The sequence below is a fragment of the Bos indicus genome, chromosome 21 (genome assembly GCF_029378745.1).
Source record: "Bos indicus isolate NIAB-ARS_2022 breed Sahiwal x Tharparkar chromosome 21, NIAB-ARS_B.indTharparkar_mat_pri_1.0, whole genome shotgun sequence".
NCBI classification, from domain to species: domain Eukaryota; kingdom Metazoa; phylum Chordata; class Mammalia; order Artiodactyla; family Bovidae; genus Bos; species Bos indicus.
This window is the reverse complement of record NC_091780.1, coordinates 14,466,000-14,477,110: the sequence shown is the minus strand read 5'-3', so window position 1 is coordinate 14,477,110 and position 11,111 is coordinate 14,466,000. Positions and strand designations below refer to the sequence as shown.

The 11,111-nt window shown below is 34.4% G+C and overlaps 1 protein-coding gene across 7 annotated transcripts in view; it reads left to right on the top strand.

The window, feature by feature from the left end:
• Window positions 1–10,506: 10,506 nt before the first annotated feature.
• Window positions 10,507–11,111, top strand: part of CHD2 (chromodomain helicase DNA binding protein 2) — a 112,138-nt gene continuing 111,533 nt past the window's right edge. For 5 of the 7 annotated variants that reach the window (XM_019983305.2, XM_019983304.2, XM_070775052.1 and 2 more), the window contains exon 1: window positions 10,515–11,105. The gene's annotated coding sequence lies outside the window, so the exon portion shown is untranslated. Of the gene's footprint in view, window positions 11,106–11,111 lie in introns of all 7 variants that reach the window. The other 2 variants (XR_011562554.1, XR_011562553.1) reach the window with 2 other exon arrangements.

Here is an 11,111-nt window from a genome sequence, read left to right as displayed (position 1 = left end):
ATTTAATGTAACATTTGCAGCTGACTATCATGATTATAAAGCTTACATGCTTGGCATAACCTATATAATTTTCTCTGAATACAACTGTATTTCAGAGATAAATATTCTCTTACTCAGCTGCCTTTCCCTTCCAGGTTAAGTAGCTCACCACACTTAATTGTCAAATTGAGTGTTATTTCTGAATATAATTAACCATGACAATTTAAATTCAAGGATATTCTGAACTTTGCAAATAAAAACTGATTTGAATGTTTACATAACTTCCAAGAAGCATGTTTACTACAACAATTTGATTTATACATTGTGTAAAGCTAGATAATCCACTGTTTTGGAAAACAAGCTTTTGTTTTTTGAGTTTATTTGAAATTGAATATTTTCCAAACAAGCAATTATATCCTTAATATATATTACAGAGTAGTCAAAATCATTTTAATTTAGGTTATCAAGCTAAATATTTTGCTTAACTTTAGTGGTTTATGAGTTGTGAGAGTTTTCTTATAACTTGATGACTTTACCACTAGTATCTTATTTTTGTGAAAAATTTCTTATATTTCACAATGCTCTCAAACTTTATTCTTAATTAAGATGTTAGGTGGTTTTGAGGACTTCAAAAGATGACAATCAAATGTAAGAAAAGCACAGATGGCCTAGTGTTAATGTAAGACTGCACTAAAGTCATCTTTGCATTTTATTATAAAGTGACCAGCAATCATAATATACCTTTCAGTTCAGTTGCTCAGTTGTGTCCGACTCTTTGCGACCCCATGAATCGCAGCACGCCAGGCCTCCCTGTCCATCACCAACTCCCGGAGTTCACCCAGACTCACGTCCATCGAGTCAGTGATGCCATCCAGCCATCTCCTCCTCTGTCGTCCCCTTCTCCTCCTGCCCCCAATCCCTCCCAGCATCAGAGTCTTTTCCAGTGAGTCAACTCTTCGCATGAGGTAGCTAAAGTACTGGAGTTTCAGCTTTAGCATCATTCCTTCCAAAGAAATCCCAGGGCTGATCTCCTTCAGAATGGACTGATTGGATCTCTTTGCAGTCCAAGGGACTCTCAAGAGTCTTCTCCAACACCACAGTTCAAAAGCTGGATCTCTTTGCAATCCAAGGGACTCTCAAGAGTCTTCTCCAACACCACAGTTCAAAAGCATCAATTGTTCGGTGCTCAGCTTTCTTCACAGTCCTACTCTCACATCCAAAGATGACCACAGGAAAATCCATAGCCTTGACTAGACGAACCTTTGTTGGCAAAGAAATGTCTCTGCTTTTGAATATGCTATCTAGGTTGGTCATAACTTTCCTTCCAAGGAGTAAGCCTCTCAAATGAGGATCCTTGTTACTGCAAAATATTAGAGATAGATAGGAATATGAGCAAAATTGATATATCAAAGTTTGTAGTCTGCTTAAGGTGAACTTAGCTTGTGTTAGTGGCTCAGTTGTGTCTGACTCTGCAACCCCATGGACCCCATGGACTGTAGACTGCCAGGCTATGCTGTCTGAAATTCTCCAGGCGGGAATACTGGTGTGGATTGCCATTCCCTTCTCCAGGGGATCTTCCCAACCCAGGGGTCAATCCCAGGTCTCCACATAAAGGAAAGCTTTGTCATTTTGGAAAGGAGATTGAGTGGTAGATTACATCAGTGTCAGTAATTTTTGTGGTGGTGCAAAGTGTGATCCAACTTTTCATCTGGTTTTCATGGAGTGAGCACTCTGAACCACATACTTATACTGGTAGAGAGCTTTTTTTAATAAGCTGATGAGTTTTCCTCGGATATTTCTTTCATGGATATTCCCTTAAGTCATTCCTGCTCTACTCTCAGGGACTAAATCAATTTATTTTACTTGATTGATTTAGGATTTATCTTTGTTCAGTAACTGCCTTCTTTATATAAGGTCAGGTTAAATTTGGAAGCTTAAAAATGAGTAATGCTGTGTTTCTTATTAATTGCTTCATTTTATTAACTTGTTGGGAGGAAATTTTAGCATCTTGATCTTAGAAGAAATTTTGAAGCAGGTCTTTGCAATATTTCTTGGATATGAATAGTCAAAATGATTAATGGGTTTTGGTAAAGTTATCAGGAACTTGCTTTATAATTTGAAAATTGGAAACCTTGGTCTTGGAAAACATTTAAGGTAGCTTAGTTGTTGCTTAAATCTTAAACTTTATTTTACTTTCTAAAAATTCTTAAATTGGTACTTTTTTATATTGAACTTTTAAACAAAGCATTTTGGATAGTTCTTGCCATTATTTTGATTATTATAATCATACTTTGGCATAGGAGTGACGGGAAAAAGTATATACCTGTATTCTCAAAAATATACTCAAGATAGAGAAACATTGTCTTCCATGTTGGTGAAGTATTTCAGTCTAACCAGTGAAAAGTATGGGTATGGTATTTTTATCAAGCCACATACTTTAGAGAGGCTTAGTGTTGATGCTGGGAAAAATTGAGGGCAAGTAGAGAAGGGAGCGACTGGATGAGATGGTTGGATGGTATTACCAACTCAGTGGACATGAGCTTGAGCAAACTCAGGGTGATAGTGATGGACAGAGAAGCCTGGCATGCTGCAGTTCATGGATTCACAGGGTCCAGCAAGACTTAGTGATTGAACAAGTGTTGAGTAGGTCCATTTAATTAGTAGTAAAGGAAAGTTGGAAATTATGCTTAAGGTTTCTATCCCAGAATAGTGTTGATTTGATTAAGGTTCACGATAATATAGTAATACTGAAGAGTGAGAAACATGGCCTTGCCAGGATGGAAATGGACGTTTTCCTTTAGAAATGTTGAAAGCAGGTTAGATGAAGGACCAGAAGATAAAATACTACTCTTCTGTTGAGTGAGGTTGGCTCTGTTAAACAACTGTTTTAACAACCATGACTGCCTGTTAGGGAGCCCAGATTTTTACCTAGGAAGTTCTTGGGGACTGAGACTTAACATGTGTTTTTATAATAACATTCTACAGGTGAAGCTCCGAGCATTCAGGTTTAAGATTCTCTGGATTTGAACTTTTGATCTTTTGGAACTGTCTTTATAAATACATGTCTGGTAATTGATTCTGATAAGATGTTGAAATTTCCAAGTCTATTTTTGTGTTTCTATTCATAAAATTGTATTCCTTTTGCTTTCTGCAGGAATATGAATCCTGAAGCTGAATTACCTAAGGGGCCTCTACGGTGAAGTGAAATAGATGTTGGTGGAAGCATTTAGTAAGTTTTTACTCAATTTACATGTTTAATCTGTTTTTTAAGTTTAAATATGACTTTGGAAATTTTAAGTAAATGAGTCTATAAAAACAGATTTAGTGAGATTCAAAACAGTACAAAAATAGACCCATATGGTTAGGTGTGTACCAAGTTTATTAAAATCTTATTAATTTACTCCAACCTTTTATTACTTTCTGCTTTTCTAACTTAGGTTCAGGCAAAGTTTAAATGGCAAGAAATCATATTTGAATATGCTCTTAATACTATACCTAGGACTTCTCTTGACGGCCCAGTGGTTAACACTGGGCTCCACTGCAAGGTGCAGGGTTCGATGCCTGGTCAAGGAAATAGGAGGCCGCAGGCACAGCGCAGCCAAAATAAAAAACCTGCACCGTAGATCTAGGTGTTTGTAAACTGCCCTCTGTTTTTATAAATAAAATTTTATTAGAACACAGCTATGGTGTTTCATTTATACATTTTCTGTGTCTACTTTATTTAGAGCTACTGAGTAGAGAGTAGTAGTTGTAGCCAATGGCCATAAACCATTGAATACTTAGTATCTTGTCCTGTAAGCAGTTTAGCTTATTCTGGATCCTTCTTTTTTGTCAGCTTTACATATATAGAACTCAGAAGCCCTTGAATTCTCTTGGTAATAGAGCATACTTTTTACTGGATTTCATTGTTACTAATTCAAATAAATGAAGTAATCATGAGCTTTCCTTAAACTTGAAAGCCCAACAAAAAGTTCTTTTTACACTGGGGTTTTGCCTTGATAGTGTAGAAGGTTTGGTTACTACTATGGAATTTCTAATTCACCATCTGAGAAATAGTGAGAAAAGAGTGGTGAGACTGTATAAATGAATTTGGATGAATTTTCAAATGGATTTGTTTATTTTTGACAAAACTTTTTAGTATAATTATTTAGTAATTGTTTTATAAAAGAGTTTTTGAATCACATTTGCGTATCTAGATTCTATATGATAATCTTTGTTTCTCATTATTGTTTGAACCTCTATTATATAAATGGTGACTAGGACCTGTAAAATTGAATTTTTTTTTAATGGGGGGTGGTGAGGACAGAGATGAAAACTTACCTAATGTAGTATAATTTATTGACTTCATGCCTTCTATTTTAAAGTGCTTAATTGCCTGGCACATAGTGGGTGCTCAGTAAATACTTGTTAATTTAATGTATATAGTTGCTGTTGAACATTTGTCAACTAGTGTTTGGGGTCTAAACTAAAAATGAAGGGAAATTCATGGTTAAGTTTATAATGCTTTAAATAGTAACTTTTAGATATGCTTTGAATACTAAACTTTGACTCAGTAAAAGCTTAAAAGTTACAAGAAACCACAACGTTCAATCTTTTCATGAACATGTAGTCAAGTTTTAAACTAATAGGGATAATGGGGAAGATCTGATAATAAAACTTTTAAGTAAGATGATTTTCTTAGCCCCCATAGTTGAACAGCATAGTTTTAACAGTGTGAACAACAGCTGGCTGCTTTTGTTTCTTGCATGCCCACCTTATTTAGGACCCAGACTTGTTAATATATTTTAATCCTATTGAGGAGTCAAGCTGTTTTTGGTAATAAGACAATATGTGAATTGACTATATTAAATATTTTCAAATTTAAAGGCTGTGCAAAGAAGATTGAAATTATGACATAAGTACCAGGAAGATTCATTATGTGATGATAATGATCAATTTCTCCTTCTTACTGTAATTTTGTACCCATTTGTCCCACTCATTTTGCATTAAGTCTTTGAATTTTAACAAATTGTAACATTTATTAGAACCACTTGTTTAAAAAGTTGAGTCATTCATCTTTTTCCTTGTGCTCTTCCTGTCCTCCACATTTTTTTGTTGCTTGTAAAATGGGGGTTTGCTAAGAAGTAGAGGTAAGGAAGTGGCTTATTTTAGGGGAACCTCTCTTAAAACACATCCAGTAATAAATCACTTGCTTGAATTTCAACTAACAACTCATTTTACAGTATCCCAATGTGTTTTAAGCAAATTTACTGAATTAGAATTTAAAACTTTCTTGTTCAGTATTGTGTTTTTAATTTCTGGCTGTACAGTATTTGGGGATTTTAAGAGATAGTAGATACTTAATACCTTCTTACCATAAAAGTTTGTCTAGAACTGACTTAGAACAAGCAATTAAAAAAAAAAGTATAAGTGACCATTATAGTGGGAAAATTCTCTTAACTTTTCATAGTATTAGCTTGAAGCTTGTATGTTTGATGATGGAATTCTGGATCAAACCATCATCTCTTCAGTATGTTTGCAGTAATCCACAAATTGCTGAAAAGATATGGAGTAGTAGGGCTTTGATACTAAACCCTATTCAGTTTTCTGTACTGATCTTATTTTAATGCAACATTAGCATTATGTTAGTTACTCAGTCATGTTGGACTCTTTGTGATCCCATGGACTGTAGCCCACCAGGCTCCTCTGTCCCTGAAATTCTCCAAGCAAGTATACCTGACTGGGTTGCCATTTCCTTCTCCAAATGTGACATTAAATTCTCTTTAAAGCAGAAATTGTTTTTGTCTTTTAAATAGTTGACCCCAGGACCCTATAGATTTTTCAGAGATACCATGACCATTGGAATATAAATTGTTTGATTCATTAAGGTTAGTCTGTAGGTCCTCAGGTACTTTGGTTACTCTGGTATATTGGAGTAATAACTAATATTTATTGAGGTCGTTCTATATGCCAGGTAATGTAAAAGCTATAAATGTTAATCTTCACCACTACTGCTACATAAGGTAGGTACTACTGTTACTTCTGTTTTACAGATGAAGAACTGGATTTAGTTACCAATGAAATTTCCAGGCTCAACTCATGCATACCTTTTCACTTTTTTAACTTTGGTTATTTGCAAATTTAATTTTTGTAAGAAATTGAAATTCCATGAAATTAAATGGCTCATTCTGAAATCCTTTATTGTTCTTTTAAGTGCTTTGAATGCTTGACTTAGCTCTTTTGCTTATTAACAGAATGCTTACTTTCTGGGTTTTGATTTGCTTCATAGGAATGCAGATTGATCATGGCTTTTCTAGTACCAATCTTTTTCTTCATCCTACTCACCCCCCTCCCCCTTTTTACCATCTTATATATGATGACAGTATATATGATAGCACAACCAATATGCTGGTATTTTTTAATTTCTACTTTTGTCACACAAGATGATGTATTCTGTTAATTAATTTTGATATGATTTTAATATCATTTGGCTTCCTTGTGAATCTTTAAAAATATGGTTTTAATTTTTTAAAATAAGGCTTTAATATTTTACATAGTGTCAAGAATGGATTTTTCCTCTTGCCTTGTGGCAGGAGAGTATGAAGCCCTGAGTTTATCACTTAGTGTACTAGATTGAATAAATTGCACCTATTGCTATTGTAATGACTGTAACTTGATATCAATGCATTAATGTCATTGTTCATCATAATAGTATTTACATTCCAAACATCATTTAGAGCTTGATCCTTCATTGTAACAGTTTGAGAAATTGGTTTATAATTAACTAATCAAGAGGAATGAAGGTTTTTATCTTTTTACTTTAATATAGAGATATATGTCCCTTAATTTTAAGGAATGAACAATTCAAGTGGAAGCTATTTTACTGATCTGGGAAATAAATGAGTTATTTTTAGTTCTCCTTTTAGGCTGGAGAGATATGGGCAAAAACGTTTGGGAGAAATATCTTTTGTTTGATGTTTATTGATGTTGTGACACTCATTTTCAGTATCTGTTAAATGAGTGGTGATATCTCTTGGTTAATCATGTGATTTATTCAGTAGATTTTTGTACTGTATATAGTAGACAACAGCAACAATGAATCCTTATAGTTTTGGAATGAATGTATTAATTACCTAAAGAGCAAAAAATGCCCTTGTATTTAATAACTTCCAAGTCAGTCATCCAGACTTTATTGGTATAAATTTTAGTTTGAGAGCTGTAAAATTTATAGAGAAGATCAGAGTTAAAGCTTATTTTTCTAATTATGTTTGATCATGATGAATCAGGGCCATTTATTTAATGGTAAAATCTTCTGACTTCCCTTAATTCCTTTAGCTCAAATTATTTAAGCAGTTTTTTTTTTTTAATGAGGAAAATTTGATGTTTTTGAAATGAGAATTTTACTTGAATTTGAAATCTGATACATCAAATAAGACAGGCAGACACTCTGCATTTTGATCATTTTGTTTTCTAGTGGCTATATGTTTCCTGCATTCTCATGTATGTAGCTCAAGATTATCCATATCCATTTGTGTTACTTATGCAAAATTAAGATCTGTTGCACCAGAGAACTGCTATGATCCACTGCTTTGGTCTTTTTTTTTTTTTTTTTTTTAATTCTTTAAGATTCTTTTCCATATTTAGTTTTATTTGAAGAAGCTTGGAAAGTTTTCTGCATTGAGATTTAGAATCCATAGTGTTTGCTGTACTTTAGCTTTCCAGAATTGTGGATTTGACTTTTTGTTTCCATTTCTCATGTAGATAGTATAACAACATTTAACTATTAAAAATGTGACTCTTACTGCCACATTTTTATGGTTACTCTGTATCTGTGACAGGAAAAGAATTTTGTTACTGGTGTGCTGCTGTTTGTGCCATGCTTCTATCAGTGAGAAGTTGTCTGTGCAGCACATGCTACTTAATATAATACAATTTTAGAGTTTAAAGTTGTTACAAAATTATTAAAGCATTATGTATGGTAAGCTTATCTTCAAGGTGGGTAGATGTTGTCTGTTTGAAGGAATATGATTGTTGATATTCCAACAGCATTTTTTTTTTTTCTTTTAATGTTTTCATCAAGCACCCAGTCAGCTTGAAGAGTCTCAAATGGACCCTACCACTGAGAAATCAAGATGGCAGTCCACTATGGGGAATTGAGAAAAATGGATTAATACAAGAGTGCTGTGATAATATACAACCAAGACAGGGTTCTTTTAACATGGATTTCATGAAATGAATGAAGATATAGGTTTTTTAACAGCACAAATGGACAGTAAATTTGTCTTTCTAGAGACTTTTTGTATCATTAGGAATATTTTTGACATTTGGAGAAAAAGATGGCACATTAACAGATGATAGTTTGTATGCCTGGAATTTTTTCAGTTTGATTTGTATGAGTATGACCTTGTGGAATGTTAACTTTAATAAAATTTCTAACACTTTAAAATTTCTCAGTTTGGGTTTTTTTTTTTTTTTTTAAGCTCATGTTTCATTAAATATTCAGTGTCGCCTTAAATCACACTTTGACCTTTACAGTTGCCCAGCAGTCAAATGTACTGAATAAAGCTGGTAAAATGGAAATGGTGTGCTGGAAAATATTTTACTTGGTTGATTAACATTTGTCTTTTTACAAAGTTGTGGAAATTTATTTGTGCCTTAAAAAATGGTTGTTCAGGTAAAATACTATTCTATACTTTCTTAAAGCATCTTGCTTAACCAGTGGGTCAAGGATATTTGATTTTGTGAGACTTTAATGAACTTTAAAAAAAAAAATGCCTTTTGCTTCAGAATTCAGCATGAATGATAGAGTATTTTTCTGAATTAGTATGTTTTGATGGAAATGGTCCCTTTCACCTATGCTTATTAAATATTATAAATAAAACATCTTGTAGAATATCTGAATATTCAAATTAAACTGAATCCTCCTTTTGGCTTAATGGTTAATATTAGGTGAAGAGGTGTTGGATTTATAGGAAGGTCCTTAGGGTATTCTTAGAAGAACTTAACATTTTGGTGTCAATAATGTCTACAATAGATTTTATAAGATAAGATTGCTTATTGTATTTTTCTGATTCTGTACATTTAGAAGTTTAGAGTAAGTGAACCACACTATGTCATTGATAACTTTTGTTTGAATTCTGGGTGAATGCTGCAGTTTCATTCATTGATAATCAGTTAAAATTATTTTCAGTTACTATTATGGGGTGTGGCCGACTTTGATAAATGAATTGATTATATTTTCCCATTATATAGAGAACAAATGATATTTCAGCTTTTGTTTTTTGTTTTGGTGAGAAAATGTTAATCACGCCATATTTGTAATTAATGGCAAATACCAGGATACACAAGTCAGTGATCAATGGAGATGTATTCCTTCTCATTGGCTGATTTGAGTTGGTTGGTTGGTTTATATAGATCAAAAGTGGAATTTTGGATTTTGATTTTTGGTACAAAATGGTCTTTTGTAGAAAGTATGGAATTGAGACTGGGTTTTGTTTATGGATTTTACATTTACCTGGGTGCAGATTATTGCTTTCGTTGAGTATAAATCTAAAGTTGGCTTCTCAGTGAGGCAAGGGTGGTATTCTGGCAGATAACGTTGAGTAAGGAAAGTTGATTGCTTTTGGATGTGTGAATGTTTTCTTGGGGTGCTTGTTGAGAAAGTTGAATAATTTGGTTTTGGCATTAGTGATTTTGTTTACATAGATGTCATGGTTTTGATATGTAGGAGATATGTGACATTACTTTGGTAACTTTTCCATCAGATATGACATTGTTACTAGTTTACCATTGTTGAAATTGGTATATACTTAGAATTTGATTTGGAGTACAAGGGGATGGTTGAAATACATGTGTTGGTTTTGGAGGTGGAGTTTCTTGGGTTTGTTTTTTCATTGGTAGTTCCATGCTCTTGAATTTAATACCATTGTTCTGCGTGAATCAGTATGGTATGAGAATTTTTGGGGTATGGTTTTGGCAAGGTTGTATAATGGGTTAAAGAATCTTGTGAAAATACAAAGAAAAGTTGAGATTTTTGAATAAAAACTAGTTGCATTAATTTTTGCCCTAATGCAACTGAACACTAGGGAGGCGCTCTTGTGCCCCTTCCTTTCAGTTGGGATGGAAAATTCCCCCTTAAACTTAATCCTTAGATAATTTTTAGGCTTCATAAGGAAGGCAAAACTTGAATTTTAATTTATGAAACTGAGGTTTTGCTTTTATTTAGAAACCATTTTACCACGGTGGGGGTAGTTTTTAAAAAGATTAGTACTTAAGCTGAGCTTTATATTCTCCTAAGAATTATCCCTTTTTCAAAATGGCTTGATAAAACACCACTTCCTGTCCAGAGAGGAAGTTATTTTAGCTCAAGGACTGAAATATTTAGCAGATCTTTAGACAAAAGGAACAAATTACATTTCTCTCTGGCTTAAAAAGGGTGTTTGAGCCAGAGGGGGTTAAGAAACCCTCCCCCCTCCGCCTGATGGGGTGGTCTGGAGGGGCAGGGAGGGGTGGGGGTAGGGGTCCTTAGGCTCCCTGGGATGGAGGATCTTTTTTTTTTTTTTTTGGTGGAGATGAAGGGGTGGGTCTATGGTACATCACCTGAGTTGTGGGGTAAATGTAGAGAGTGTCAATCAAAGGCAGAGCTCAGAGCTGGGAAGGAGGCTCTAGATGGCGGCTGTGCCTTAGAGAGAGCGCGCTCAGCTCCCTGCCTTCGCCTCACTTTACGCAACTTTCCCTAACTTTCGGGCAGCCTCAGGGGGCCCCCGCAGCCCCCTGCCTCTCCTAGTGACTTACTGGGGTCGATTCGAACCTTTTTTAGGGAGAAAAGCAGCTTTTGGGAGCTTTCTTTTCGTGCCTTGTTGGAAAGAAGCAGCCGTACTGAGAGCCCAGGTCGTTGTTTTTTCCAGCTTAGAAGCCATGGCGCACCTCCATTTTTGTGCGCTCTCCTAATGAGGTTTTTTTTCTTCCGGACCCGTTTCAGGATTAATTGTTGCTTTATTTTTTTGAACAGTTAACATATTTGAGGATTATATTATTTATTTTTTGCTTTTTAGCGGAGAATTTTGTTTTTATTTTTAATTATTTGGGATCTGATATTTTTCTACTACTAGATAGGACTCTTGCTTTGGACCTACTACATGGATCAGGTAAGT